This window comes from Marmota marmota, unplaced genomic scaffold (genome assembly GCF_001458135.2).
Source record: "Marmota marmota marmota unplaced genomic scaffold, marMar, whole genome shotgun sequence".
Taxonomy (NCBI): domain Eukaryota; kingdom Metazoa; phylum Chordata; class Mammalia; order Rodentia; family Sciuridae; genus Marmota; species Marmota marmota.
The window spans coordinates 63,474,103-63,489,169 of NW_025999968.1; the positions used below are offsets into that span (position 1 = coordinate 63,474,103).

The 15,067-nt window shown below is 49.9% G+C and overlaps 1 protein-coding gene across 16 annotated transcripts in view; it reads left to right on the forward strand.

Moving 5' to 3' along the window:
- Pcbp3 (poly(rC) binding protein 3) overlaps positions 1–15,067 on the forward strand; it is a 166,863-nt gene that overhangs the window by 106,706 nt on the left and 45,090 nt on the right. The gene's annotated exons all lie outside the window — the stretch shown is intronic.

Genomic DNA, 15,067 nt, shown 5'->3' on the forward strand with positions numbered 1-15,067 from the left:
TTTTTTTTTTTTTTTTTTTTTTTTTTTTGGTACTAGGAATTTAACCCAGGGGCACTTAACCACTGAGCCACATCCCCATTTTTGTATTTTATTAGAGACAGGGTCTTTCTGAGTTGCTTTGGACCTTGCTTAAGTTGCTGAGGCTGGGTTTGAACTCGCAATCCTCCTGTCTCAGCCTCCCTAGCCGCTGGGATTACAGGTGTGCGCCACGGCACCCGGCCAGGTTCCAGCTCATGGAAAATGTTCTGTTTCACTAAAGCAGGATAGAAGAATTCAATGATTTTCCTGTTGATGGTTTTTAAATCTTCCTTTTGTGCCTGGGGAAAGCCGAACCAACTTTGTGCAGCTTTTAGCATTGTCTCCCTCTCTCTGCTACTCTCTGTGTCCCAGAAGCTAGTCTTCCTGTGGCTCTTAGTCATGGCGTGCTGTAGCAGGACAGAGGTGTACTCTTGTGATGATCATGAGGGTTCACATCAAATTATAAAGTTATTACCCACCTGTCCCATTTGCCTTCAGGGGAAACACAAGTGCTGCTGCCTCAAGGGCAGGCCTGACCGTCCTTACTTACTGCCCCTCAGCCTCCAGTGAAAGGATGACAAATACAACCATGCAGAGGCACTGGGGCACCTTGCAGATTAGATTATGCTACCCAGACCAAAGGACGCCCCTAGAGCCTGTCTCTGTGCCCCTGCCTGCCCATCCCCAGGCTTCTCACCCGTGGGCAATGTGTCCTTAGGCACTGTGGACTGACTGCCTGTTCACATCGCGCTCATTGTGCTGGCTTTGATTCATTTGGGAGCTGAAGGGTCACAGGTGGAGTTGGCCTGACCAAGTCTTGGGCAGGTTCCCTCTGTCTGACCCTGCACCCCACATTCCATGTGTGGGAGGTGTGCACTATCTGGGCCCTGCTGGGTGGGGCCAGGAGCCTGGATAAAGCATTCTGCCACCAACCAAGGAGCCTGAGAAAGACCTGGGGTCAGGAACACCCCTACAACTGGAGCCTTCTAGCCAGGGACACTCAGAGAACCAACAGGCCTGGATGCTGTGACTTGGGGCCAGCAAGGCCATCCATGGCAAAACTAGTGGGCTTGGCAGGACCCTCTGGGGCTCCAACCCAGCTGGAAGTGATCAGACCCCATTCTTTACATCTCAGCTACACACTCTTAAAGAAAACACGTGTCTGGCTAGGAACCACCCCCACCCCAAGGACACTCTGGAGGTACAGCCACAGCTCCCTCCTGCATAGTGATGTGATTCAGAAGCTCTGGGCTGGCCCGCACTCTGGAGCTGAACAGCCTTCCAGGAGGTCCTCTGTGAGTTTGAGAACCACTGTACAACCATGCAGGAGTGAAAGTTTAAGTACAGGTCACGTGGGGCTCCTGGTACAACTGGAGTGGTGGCCGAAAGGGGCAGTCCTGGGTCAGGAGAACAGCCTGTGGTGTCCAGTGACCACATGTCCAAGGTGAGCAATCCCCTGTGGGGACTCCTGGCTGAATCATGTGGTTCATTACCTGTGGCGGGCCTTCCTGTAAGAAAGGAGACAGGCTGCTCCCCACACACGTCCACTGTGAGCCCTGTGGGAGACCAGGAATGAGGAACCTAGAGGAGAGTGACCTCTCTTGCTAGAGTTCAAGGTGAGCAGGACCCCAAGGCAAGTGCCAGGGGAGAGAAGATGCACTGGTCCACAACCTCTAGTCCTAGGACTAGGACATCCACTGGGAAGTGTCCGGGGGTGGGCAGGTATGGCCAGGAGAGGTGAAAGGGCTACAATGGCCACTGTCACAGCCCCAGACAGGAACCAGGGCCAGAGGGTCTCAGGGGAGGAGAGGACCTGACTGGGGTGGTAGCCCGACAGGGGCAGAGGTGAGTCCTGGAGAGCCTGGGAGTGTGGGGGCCAGCCCTGACGCAGCCTTCCTGCCTGTCACACAGATACACAGACCCATGAGCTCTCTGAATACATTCAACATCACCTGCCTGTACGCACCCTCTTCCCTGCCAGCACCCTCTCCCCCCGGCTCAGCAGCCCTTCCTTCCCCTCGTCTCTGCCCTGATCAGACCCTATGTATGCGTCCCCACACTGAGGTACATGTGGGGAATACGGGCATTAAAAACCATCAGAAGAGTGCAGGGATGTGGGGGGAGCCATGCACCCTGAACTATCAGGAAGAATGGTTAACCTGGTAGGCGCGGGGTGGAGGGCAGATGGCAGCAGGGGCGGAACTGGGTTTGCTTTGCTTTAATCTTTGTGTGTGTGTGTGTGTGTGTGTGTGTGAGAGAGAGAGAGATTTGTTTTTGTGTTTGTTTTTGTTTTTTCACTGAATCAGAGATTGAACCCAGGGCCCCTGTGTGCTAGACAAGTACTCTACCACTGAGCTACATCCCCAGTCCTTGCTTTGCTTTAATCAAACCAGCATTTAAATCACTAGAAATGGATAAACTATTCAATAAGTGATGTTGAGTCAATTTAAAAAAACACTAAATTTAGAATTTGATCTCACACCAAATACAGATGTATTTGAGATGGGGTAATGAGCTAAAAGGCACAGAAATCCACATTGATTTTGAAAAATGATCTTTTTCTTACAGGGCATCCTAGGCCATGCCACACAAAAAGGCACAAGAGTGCCAGGTCCATTAGTGCAGAAATAGCAACCAAACACAAATAAAAAGGCAGCTGTTAAGAAACAGAGACTCTGAGCGGCTGACAGATGTCCAAGGGGCCAGTGGCCAGGGAATGGCAACTAGGAGAAGTGTGCATGGCTGTGAGGAGTAGAGGTTGGGAGCACACGGGCTGCCTGTGTGCCCTGCTGACCTGGAGGGCAAGGACCATGCAGCTCTGCATGGAAGACTTTTGGCCAGGTCTGCGTATACCTGACCTGCAGTTCTCACTGCAGATCTTAGCAAACTTTCATGTGTGCAGAGAGCTGCATGTAGGGTTGTGAGAGGAGTGGAGCCCTGCCTTCAGTCAGGGTGCCTGAGGCTGTCAGGTCTGCACTCCGGCCTCCCTGGAGGAAATCATGATGGGGGCATCGACGGGAACAGGAGGTGTGCCGTGTTTAAGCCACAGAATGTCACTGGGCAGTAATAAAGAGGATGTGTGGTGATGATGGGCCCAGCCCTAGCAGCAGCAGGTGGGTCTCAGACATGCTTTTAGTCAAAGAGTGGGCTCAGAGTGCAAGCCCACAAGGGGACAGGAGGACGCTGCCGAGCTGCAGCAACTGCCTGGAGTTGGCCAGGGCTGCCTCACTCTGGGTGTGGAAGGTTCCAGGTCATGAATGAGTAAGTCACATGCTCAGGGCCGCAAGACACTCGGGCTGCACCCTTCAAATTATACTCCTCACAGCCTCCAGGCGATGCTGCCCTTCAAAGCCAAGTTACAGAGCACACATGATGTGGCACTTATGCAAAGTAGGGCTAGGAAGAGGCCCAGCACCCGCTGCAGCATGCAAGCGTGTGGCTCCAGGGAGCTTTGTCCCCTCCGCAGCCTGTGTGTTCCCAGAGCACTTGGGCCCTGCCTGCCCTGGCCAGGCTCCGCCACGCTCAAGTCCCAGTCAGGACAGCTCGGTTGGCATTCATATCGCCTTTCGTTTTGTTCTTTTTATTGGTCTCAGAGAGGATGCTGCTGCTGTGACAGTCACACTGTCTGGGTGACCTAAGAAAGTGAGCTGATTGTGATTGATGTGGACCGGAGCCAGGAGCAGTTGCCTAGGGGCCATGACAAGGAGTCCACACCCAGATTCAGCCGTGGTCCCCGGTGGCCCCCCAGGGGCCTCAGGACTGGGCTTACAGAACAATTGTTCTCATTCCCAGTGTGCAGCCCTCAGTACCAGAGACCTTGGCCAGAAACAGGAGGCAGCAGGGGTGAGCCAGAGGAAAGGCCAGGACTTCTGCCTCGGCTGCACAACAAAGAAGCCTGCAGGACCTCCTTCAGGTCTGCCCAGTGACATCCTTGTTGACAAACCTCATGCACCCCACTTCTTTCCAGCAGAATGCAGGGGGCCAGCCTCAAGAATCAACACTCCCAACCAGAGGGCCTTTTAATTGATTTTTACCCATGCGGTATTTATGAAGGCGCTCCTAAATATGTGTTTGCATTTTGGCAAGGAATACAGGGCTTGTCTCTCACATACATGTCTGTGGCTTTCTCAAATACATACATTGAAATAAAAAACCAAATCCATTAAAATAAATTAAATGAGGCAGGCAGCTGCGAGGTTTACAGGATTAACAGGCCATCAGCAGCTGAACTCCCAGCGCCTCACTGTGATGCTGTTGCCTTGGGGATTAAGCTAATCCTAGAGTCAGCTGGGAGCAGGATAGCACAGATTCAGTAGCTGCAGTGTGGGGGCCTGGCTTCTGCCACCCTCCAGTCTTCCCTGCTGAGGCTGCCCACCTGGACATACACCACCAGGCCCCTTGGGAGCAGGTGAAGCCCTCAGTCCAGCACAGTGCAAGGGGATGCCATCATCCCTGCTCCCCACACCATCCCGCCTGCCCCTGCCCTCTTCAGTTGCAGTGTCAACACCTATGGGCCAGGCCTCCAAGGATACTCTGTGTGTGTGAAGGTCCTCAGTGGCAGGAGGCCCAGGGAGACCCCTGGGCGCCCTCTACACCTGCCCCCAGGCGGCCTCCTGTTTGTGTTATTGTGACCCAGGTCTTCCCGAATCTCTGGCACCCTCAGCAGGCTCTTCAGTGCTGCCCGCCATCCCCCACTCCAGATTCTGCAGAAACACTTCCAGAGCAGCAGTCCAGTGTCAGCTGCCTGCAGCCAGTCTCAGCTTTGCAAGCCAGTCTCTCTGTAGCTTTAGTCCACCCAAATGTTCATGTTTTTCTTTTTTGAAAGTTTCTCATGTAAGTTTTCTTGATTCATTTTTGTCTTGATTTATTTTTGGCTCTTTTAAATTTTGTTTAATTTTTAACTACTTAAAATCACTTTTTTTCCTTGGATGACTCTCATTTTGTTTTCTTTAAAATATTATTATCGGGCTGGGGATGTGGCTCAAGCGGTAGCGTGCTCGCCTGGTATGCGCGCGGCCCGGGTTCGATCCTCAGCACCACATACAAAGATGTTGTGTCCGCCAAAAACTTAAAAAAAAAAAAAAAAAAAAAAAAGTTAAAAAAAAATTCTCTCTCACTTTCTCTTAAATAAATAAATAAATAAAATATTATTATCATTTATTATTTTATTTCTCTTTTTATCTTTTTTCTTAATTCTTTCTTTCATTTGGTAAGATTTTTAATGTTTTATTGCTTCAGCTTTTATCTTTTTAAAAAATTGTATTGTATTTTCGTACATTGCCATTTGTAGTGTTGTAATGAAGTATTACTAGTATTAAGATATTAAGACACTAAAAGAAATCACCAGGTGTGGTGGCACACGCCTGTAAATCCCAGCAGCTTAGGAGGCTGAAGTAGGAGGATTGCAAGTTCAAAGCCAGCCTCAGCAAAAGCAAGGTGTTAAGCAACTCAGTGAGACCCTGTCTCTAAATAAAATACAAAATAGGACTGGGGATGTGGCTCAGTGGTTGAGTGCCCCTGAGTTCAATCCCTAGTACCCACCCCCAAAAAAGAAATGACCTCTCAATCTAATTTCAGCTTATTTTTCTATTGAATTTGAGCATGAGCTATGATTCTGCCTGTGTTGACAAATGAATCTTGTATAGTCGTTAATCTGTGGGTCTTCCAGCCCCACGCACACCCTCCCAGAGAAGCTGTGTTCCTCTCCCATCTTACTATGACCCTCAAGGAGACCCACGTACCCTCAATACCTGCTGTCCACGTCACCTGCAGCCTTGGGAGGCACAAACACAGCAGGGCTAACCTAGCCTTAGCCAGCCTGCCCTGCTGCCAACATGTCTACATCCTGCTGCCCTCTGCCTATAGCCGTCATGTGACTGTGGGCAAGTCACTCACTTGCTGCCTGTGCCCTCCCTCCCCATCTGCCATGCAGTCAGCAGTCTGTTGGCAGTGTCCTTAGGTCTCCATCCTGTTCTGAAGGCCAAGCTGACCAGGAGCCTCTCTAGGACAGAGAAGTCGGCCCTCTTGACAAGCATCACTGGCACCTGAGGCACTTCTCACCAAGAAAGGGGAGCATCAGCTCCCAGGGGAGCGACCCTGTAAATGATCAGGCTGGGGAGGCCTGCAAGGCTCACCCTAGTCCTTGTGCCTCCTACACAGAGAGCCCGCCCCTGAGAAGATCCTCTTCTCAGTGTTCCTGAGGGCAGGGACCCCGACAGTTGGCCGCTAAGCAGGACTGCTCCTCCTCAGTTCTTTCTGGCCCTGATGGGGCACAGGCAGGCACAGGGACTCCAGCCACTGAAGGAGCCAGGGTCTCCTGCCATGGACTGGATCCTTCCCAGGACAGTTTCCAGGTCTTGGGGGTGGCACGTCCCAGGTCAGGCTTCCTCTTCATCCCTGGATTTAGCAGAGGAGATGATTCTCCTGCCCTGTGCTCTTCCAGAGGCTGCTATTTAAACTCTTCCTCACTCCAGGAAGGACAGCGGCACCTCCTGCCAAAGGGGCATTTCCTGATGAGATGGGAGGGGCTGCTAGCCGAGCCCCCACACCCTGGGACACCACGCTGTTAAGTGAACAAACACAGGCCACAGGGTTATGAGAGCATTCCTTCTTGTCCTTGCTCACCAGGTTGCTTCTGACCTGTTCATGGATGATGGCGAGGCCGCTCCTCAGGGTGCAGGTTCTCTGGCCCAGTGCGGTGTCCATGCAGGCCAGTGTGGACCTGTGTACAGCCCTCTACTTCATCACTGGGCGGATTTTGTTTCCTTCAAAATCTCCTGCCCTACTGACTAACCTTGGCCTTCTTTTCATGTTAATAGGACAGTACCCTCTCCTTTGTGTGTGTATCTATAATTCCCCAATTCTCATGTCTATCACTTTGTTTTGACAAGAGCAATAATTTGAAACTCTGTGCCTACCCCCCCCCCCGCCCCCAGCCCAGAAAAAGTGGTACCAGAGTCACAGGCTTGGAAAGAAGCACATGGTACTTGGCGTTTGTGTTTGGGTGAATTATCTGTACCCGACTCCAGTGCTGCCTTCTGCTCTGATTGGGCTTGTCCATCATGATGCTCTGAACTGTATCAAGTACCTTTCTGACTTCCATGAGGGAACTGCATTTGCAGAGTGGGCAGCCAGTGCTGGTGCCCTCTTCCCTGTGGGAGGCTGTGGTAGTTCCCTGAGTGCTCTGCAGTTGCCCTGCTCCCATGACTGTGGTGAGACCTGTGCCCAGCACACAGCGACAGTGCGTTGGAACTGGCTGTCCCTCAGGCTTGTGTGCTTGGCTCCTGCTCTTCTTCACTTTATAGATGTGTGAGCAGAATTCCTGACCCTACATTACCCATCCACCCCAAGTACAGACTCCACAGGTCCTGTGTACTGTTGGTCTTCATGTATGTTGCTGGTTCTACGTGTTCACATTTGACTGAGTTTATTAGTAGAATTTCTAATTAGAAGCTGGAATGCTGGGTCTAGGTGATGTCAGCGGTCCCCTTCATCATACCAAATGTCTTTCCCAAGTTAATCAGTTTGCTCTGCTGTTCTCCAGCGCTTGCTGCCAAGTTTTTTGTTGTGTTATATTGTATTCCAGCCTTTCTGGTAGGAATATGGTGGCACCACCGTGACCTTACTCTGCTTCTTCCTCTTGACTTTTGATGCCCATCTGCCAGAGGATGGGTTCCGGACCCCTCTATGGAAACCACAGTGCATGGATGCTCAAGTCCTTTATATAAAATGGCGTAGTATTTGCACATTACCTGTGCACTTCCTGTAAATCATCTCCAGATGACTTATAAATCCTAATATAATATATGTGCTACGTAAGTAGTTGATTCTGATTGTCTAGGGGAGAATGAGAGGGGAAAGAGCTTGTGCATGTTCAGTACAATGCAATTTTTTTTTTTTTTTTTTTTTTTTACAAATTATTTCAATCCATGGTTGGTTGAATCCAAAACCCACAGGTTCTTTTGGTCATATGGATGGCCTCTTCTGGACCATGCCTGTTCAAGGCTCATGCCTCTTCTTCCTGAGCAGCATGGGAATGCTCCCTGGACAGAAGCCTTCAGCAGTCCGATGAGCTGCAGGAGTCTCCCACTCTGTGGGCTGCTTTTCTCTCCTGACAGGGTCTGTGGGGCACACAGAAAGTTGTAGCTCTAATTGGTTCGTCATTTCTGTCTTCTCCTTAACAATTAGTGCTTTCTTGTGTCTAAGGAAATCTACCCTTTTCCCAGCTGTATTTATTACATCTATGCTGCTTCCAAAGGCTGCGCTCTGTCTGTGACCCCGTTTGGATACAGGCCACCTGGAATGAATCTGAGGGGGAAATTGGGGAGGAAGCATTCGGGCTCTGTTGTCCACTTGCCCTTCTGGTTAGTTGAGTGCTGCCTTCTGCCCAGTGGAACTGCTGGGGGAATTGACTGGTCCCGCCCACTCCCCCCTGGCTGGTTACTGGAGCTTTCTGTGCGGATCAGTGGCAAGACTCTGTCATCCCACCTTGTTCTTTTCCTCAGGCTATTCGCAGCATGATGACTTTTTCACGTACATTGTAAAATAAGCTCATCTGTGGAATCGGGTCTGTAGATAAGTTTGCAAGCAGTGCATCCCAAGTTTCCGAGCAGGAGTCTAGGAACGATATTTGTCTTCTGATTCTCAGGTTCTCTTTAATTGCTCTCATGTTTTCAGTTTTCTTGTTTTGGTACTGGGAATTGAACTCAGGGGTGCTTGACCACTGAGCAACATCTCCATCCCTTTTTTATAATTTATTTAGAGACAGGGTCTCACTGGGTTTCAAGTGCCTCATTAAGTTGCTGAGACTGGCTTTGAACTTGTAATCCTCCTACCTCGGCCTCCCAAGTTACTAGAATTATAGCCATGCACCTCCATGCCTGGCTCCAAGTTTTCAGTTTCCTACTGAGAGGTTTTACACATCTTTTGTTACATTTATCCCAATTCTGAATCTTTTATGTTCTTGTAAATGGTATCTGTTTTAAATTTTATTTTCTAAACCTTACTTTTATGCAAATGTGTAAGATGATCACCCTGTTGAAATCTTCCCTTTTGACTGTTGTCTGAGGATCATTTTGGATTCATAAGGCTACCAGGTCCTCTGCATTGTCGATTTTCCTTGCTGGTTTCTCACTGTATCCAAAGTAGGAGGAGTGTCCACTGCACTCTCTAGTGAGGCCCTGTGGGGCACAGAAATTTAGGGAGTGCAGACTCCCATTGGCATGTTTGGGTCCCCAAATGAGAGGTTATGGGAAACCTGCAGGTGCACTTGGGGAGCACTCAGCACAGCCCAGGTCAAAGCGGGAAGCTATGCCAGGATGTAGGAAGAGCAGGCTCATCCCAGCCTCTCCTTTACTCTCAGGGACCCTGAGGCTTGGGGAAATTGTTGTTTGATTCCTTGGGCGTGAGGCTCTGATGTGTCACTTCTGGACCTTTGGCCTCCATGGTCCATGTGTTTGAGCAGGTAGGGAGCATGGCTGATCTTCAGTTGTGTGCATTGTCAGCTCTTCTGTAGTCTGATTTCCTCACCAAACTGCGAGCCACTTCAGAGGATTGCCGTGCCCATCCATGCTACATGCACAGTGCCTGGTAGGAACTGTGAAAAGATGAGTGAGCCAGAATGTTCCCATGAACCCTTTGTAATGGGCCAGTGGAAGGCCCTGCTTGATAACCTCCCATGGCATCCAGAGGTTCCTGTGAGATGAACCACATTCAGAGAAAGTGCTGCGTGTGGGCACAGGCCACAGACAGCAGGCATAGCTCCCATTGCCACAACCTGGTGGAGACACAGATAGCTCTGAGTCAAGCTGGTGTCAGAGCCAGGTCTCAGTTCAGCCCTTAGAGAGATGCTCTGTCTCCACATGGAAGATCTTATGAATCTTGAAATGGCTGCTTTGAAAATGAGAGCGTTTGTATGAGGCACACACTGACATGGGATATGCTGGACCCCTTAGCACTTTTCCCCAAAGGCAGGGCACAGAAATATCAGCACCAGTAGGGGGAAGCCTGGTATGTTGCCATAACAAGAACAACTCTGCAGGTTGCAGACTAAGCCCTATGCATGGTCTCAGGAGCAGGAGGAAAGGGGTCAGTTTGCTGGTCCCTGCTCCTGTCACCTTTTCTCTGTCTTGACACTTGAGTGACAAAGGAGCAGGCTGTTTCAAACGCTCTCTAAAGTCAGGGTTGTGTAAGCCCTGAACATCTTTCTAATGCTAACTGTTACTGGCAAGAGCACTAAACTGCAGAAATCTCCCCTCCCCTGGATGGCCTCAAGGACACAGTGTGCACTGTGAGTCTCTCAAGGAGAATGCAACCGCTAATCAGCTCTGTCGGTTTCTGCTGCCGTGGCCTCATGCAGCCTGATGCGGGCACTGAGCTGTTAAACATGATAAATCAAGTCAGTGCTCACCCTCTCCCTGCCCCAGTGCCCCTTCTAGACAGCTGAGGCCTGTGGTGCAGCCCTGGACATGGCTCAGCTAATGGGGGTAGGCCAGAGCCGCCAGCCTTGACCGGCACTCACTGCTGCCACATGGACACCGACAGTGCTGCTAGAGGCACTCAGCCCCCCTCAGGAGAGGATCTTGTGTTGGAGGGACTCAAAGAAGTTGCTGCCACTGCACATACAGCAAGAGTGCTTGCTGCTATAAAATATAGACCCCTGTGAGCCATTTCTACTTTAGCACCCATCAGCTTATCTCCCCCAGAAGAGAGCCTTCTGTGCTATCACACTCTGGGCATGCCCAGCGCAGCATGTTTCTTTGGATGGAGCCATGTGTCTGGCTGTCACTTTTGACCAGGATGGAATGCAGAGCTTGTCTGTCTGGTGGTCAGAAGCCTAGGCCTGTCATCAGCCAGGTTCAGGCCGTAGCACCTCACTGCTCACAAGTGAACAGGGACAGAAGAGCCCTACTGGATTGGGACAGCACGTGTGTGGTGTGTGGCGGCAGCTGTTCTGGTTATGGCAGAGTGTGCTTGCTGGTGTCTGTTGGTTGGAATGATCTTTTAAAAAATCATTGTCAGGGCTGTGGCTTTGGCTCAGATGTAGAGCACTTGCCTAGCACATGTGAGGCACTGGGTTCGATCCTCAGCACCACATAAAGTAAAAATAAAGACATTGTGTCCACCTGTAACTAAAAAATAAATATTAAAAAACATAATTGGCACAAAAAAAATTTTTTTTTTTTGAAATTTCACCACAATGGTGCAGGTTATGGGCAGCTGTTACAATTTAACCCAAATTAAAATTAACAAGTGTTTGGTTTGGGTCAAAATGGCGGACACACCACCTTGCCACTCCTGCTGAGTGCTACTGGGCCTTTAGGACAGAATGTGCAGAGGAGCTGCTGGAGGACTCAAGTCAGATGGCATCAGCCCATCTGGAGCTGGGCTGCAAGTCAGAGCCTGGACTGAGACAGCACAGAAGTGCCCTTTGGGTCTGAACCAGGAGCCTCTGGGCAGTGCTGCATTTCTGTCCCAGGAGCTGGAAAGGGAGCCTCTGGAGATTGAATGGGGAATAGTTTGCTTTAGTTAAGTTTTTCCATCCCTGCTTCCTAGGATCCAGCCTGGAGACCCTTCTGGGACACTGAGGGCAGTGGCCACCAGCAGATGTAAAAGCAGAGGGAGGGGGGCCTTCCTCTGTAATAGAGGGGTGCTCTTCCAGGGAAGAAGGATGCTCCCATTGCCTCTTTCTGTCTCTGTCCTCTCACTGCCTAGCCCTGGATGCAGATGCTATGGCAAGACAGATGAGGTCCTGGCTTTTGGCCAGAAAGACAAGATCCAAGGAGACCATGGGAGATCTGGGGGGACCTTACAGAGGAGGGCTTGATGGAGGGACCCCGCAACATCGTGAGTACTCACAGGCAGGCCTTGACCTCTGCATCAAGGATCTGACCATAGAGAGTACAGCAAGGCCACTGTCATGAGGGCCAGGGGATGATGACTCACTCCCAAGCCCAGTGAACACTGGCAACACACATGGACAGAGTTGAGGATCACTGCTAAAGCTCTCAGAGCCAGAAACTGGAACCACAGCCCCCAGGAGGCTGTGGGACTGACTAACTGGTACCAGTGCTGGGCAAAATAAAAATATCTTCCTGCATAAAATTTAAGTAATGGCTAGAGTCTTATGACAATGTTCAGTGTCCAGGGGACAGCCTAATGTCCATACGTGACATGAAGGACCAAGAGTTTCAACCTTGTGAAAGGAAAGATGACCAATGGACTTTAGCCCACCGTGGCCCTCTGTGTTGGAGTGACCAGAGTCTTGAAAGCAGTTTCTGTGACTATGTTTCAGAAGGCATGAAATGAATGGAAGACAGGATGTCTCAGTAGGAAATACCAGGTGCGAAAAGAACAAAACAGAGCTTTTAGAACTGAAAAATCTAATAGCCAAAATAGAGACTATGTCGTGGGAACTCAGTAACAGACCGGGGTCCCGGGCCAGATGGCGCAGAGGCAGATGGGCTCCATGACCCAAGCTGATGCAGGAAGCAGGGAAATCCAACAGGGCCTCAAAGACCTGGCCTGACCCCAGCGGGCATGGCTGCTGTGCACATGTGGACACTCACCAAGGTGGACCACACTCTGCAGAGAAGAAAAAGTAGCCAAACAGATTTAAATAATTGAAATCATACAAAGTGTAGTTTAATTAAACTACAAATCAATAACCAAAGATAATTGGAAATTTTCCAAATACTTAAACATCAAAATACACCCCTTTGAATGCTCTGGTCAAAGAGATATCGAAAGAAATTAGAACAATGAAAAAAATATCAAAATTTATAGGATACGAGTAAATCAGGGCTTTAGCATTAAATGTTACATTAGCTAAGAGGAAAGGTCACAACCCCTTCCACCTGAAGGAAAATCAGGCAGAAGGGAAGAAATGATAGAAGAGGACCAGAAACAAGTGGGATCAGACACAGAACCAAGCCTAGGGAGCCTCCATGCTGCATGTCTGTGCCTCCTCCTTTGTGACCCTCAGAGCCTAAGTGAAGGTATAAACAGATGGACTGAGGGAAGTGGAAATACGGTCTATAGGGGTTGGTTCAGGACCCTCATGGGTACCAGAATCCTCAGTGCTGTGTCCTGATGTATTTGCACGTAACTTACATGTATCTCTATACGTTAGTAATCTCTGGATTACTGACAGTCCCTAATGTAATGTTAATGCTAACTGAACAATTGTTAAGCTGTTGGTTAGAGAATGTCGAGGAAAGAGTGTGCATGTGATCAGAACTGATGCAACCGTTGCAGGCCCAGCCACACAGCTCATGAAGGGCAAGTAAAGGAAATAACGCTCAGATATGCGCTAGAGAGACCAGATTGGCAAGGTGGTGGGCCCAGCAGGGCATGCTGGTGCTCAGCATGTGGCAAATTCAGGTATTGCTTTTGAGAACTTCTGAAATTTGGGGGGATATTTTCAGTCTGCAGTTGACTGAATCTGAGGATGCACAAGTATTGAGCATAGAGATCACTCCCTTCTGATTTTGGAATGTTTGTGAGGCCATGGAAATTGAGTTGGCCTCAGTACTCCTGGTATAAGTTTTTCTAATCCTTCAATATGGACCAGGAGTGGTGCTGGGAACTGGGGTTCAGTAGTGAGTGCTGTGGTTCAGAGGTGGTGTGAGTGTGTCTTCCAGAGGTCTGTGTGCTGGAAGCCTATCTGCAGTGGGTGGTACTGAAGGGGGCTCCTTACAGGTGGGGCCTGGGGCAAGGCAATTAGGTCACAGGGCTCCACTCCTGGAAGGGATTGTTGTAGTTATTTTAAGAGTTCTTGCAACAGCAGGTTTTAAAGTGACACCACCCATGCTCTTGGCTCCTTCTGCACACAGCCAGGGGGGACTCTTTGGAACCTCTAGCCACAGAATCATGATCCAGATAACCCTCTTTATAAAGTGTCAGCTCAGGTATTTTGTTATAGCAACGAACACAGAGAATGGAGACCACCATGGCCTTTGCAGCACAGTGTCAGGGCACACAAGTTAACCTCAATAGGACCAGGGCTGTGGAAGGGACAGGCCAGATGAGATGGGGCACAGGGAGTGGCCTCCTACAGAAGTTCCTGAGACATGGGCAGAAGAACTCAGCCTGTTTCTAGAAAGGATCTGAGTGAGGGGAGAGAGGGTGGGAAGGACAGACACCAGGAGAGAGTGGCAGATGAGGCCTTGGGGACAGGGACTTTGCCCTGGATTGAGTTGCACTGCAGTGGAAGGGTACCCCAGGGCTCCGGCGAGGAGGTGGCATGGTGTGACTTCAGGTGCTGTGAGTGCATGGGATGTCAGGCAGCACACACCTCTGCCGCATGTTCCAGAGCAAGCATCTTTTCTGCAAAAACGATGTTTCTGCTTTTCTTCATCATGAGTGGGTGCTGGATGTGCTGCTTTCCTGCCTGCGCTGATGTGCTAATTTGCACTGATTCACTTTTAAGACGTGCACCAGCGCTGCCGTGTGAGAATGGCCCTCGTGCATCATTCTCTCAGGTCACTAAACTCCACGTCTTAATGTTGGTGTGTGTGTATGAGGTGATGGAATAGCACTGACTAGAGTATCTGTCACCTCACACACCTCCCATTTTTTGGGTGGTGAAAACATTTAATATCCACTCTTAGCAATTTTCAGCAATGTGATACACTTTTACTCACTGTCAGACTGTGCCGTACCATGAACCTTCAGCACTTACTCCTTTTGTCCATCTGAGACCTTGTACCCTTGACTAACTTCTCTAAGTTCTCCACGCCCCACCCCTCATCTCACAACCACCCTCTTCTCTGTTCCTATGGGTTCAGCTTTTTCAGATCCTACATGTAAGTGAGGTTGCGCTGTGTGCATCTTTCTATGTCAGGCTATCTCACTAAATACCGTGCCCCAGGAGCATCCTGTTTTCCATAGGGCCGGCTCTCCTATCTAAGGCTGACTAGCATTTATTTGTATATCCACCGCACTTGCTTGGTCCATGAATCACTGAAAGACAGTTATGTTGACTTAATGTCTGCTGGGAACAGCACTGAAGTAGACATAGGAGAGCAGATGTCTCTGCAGCTAATGGCCT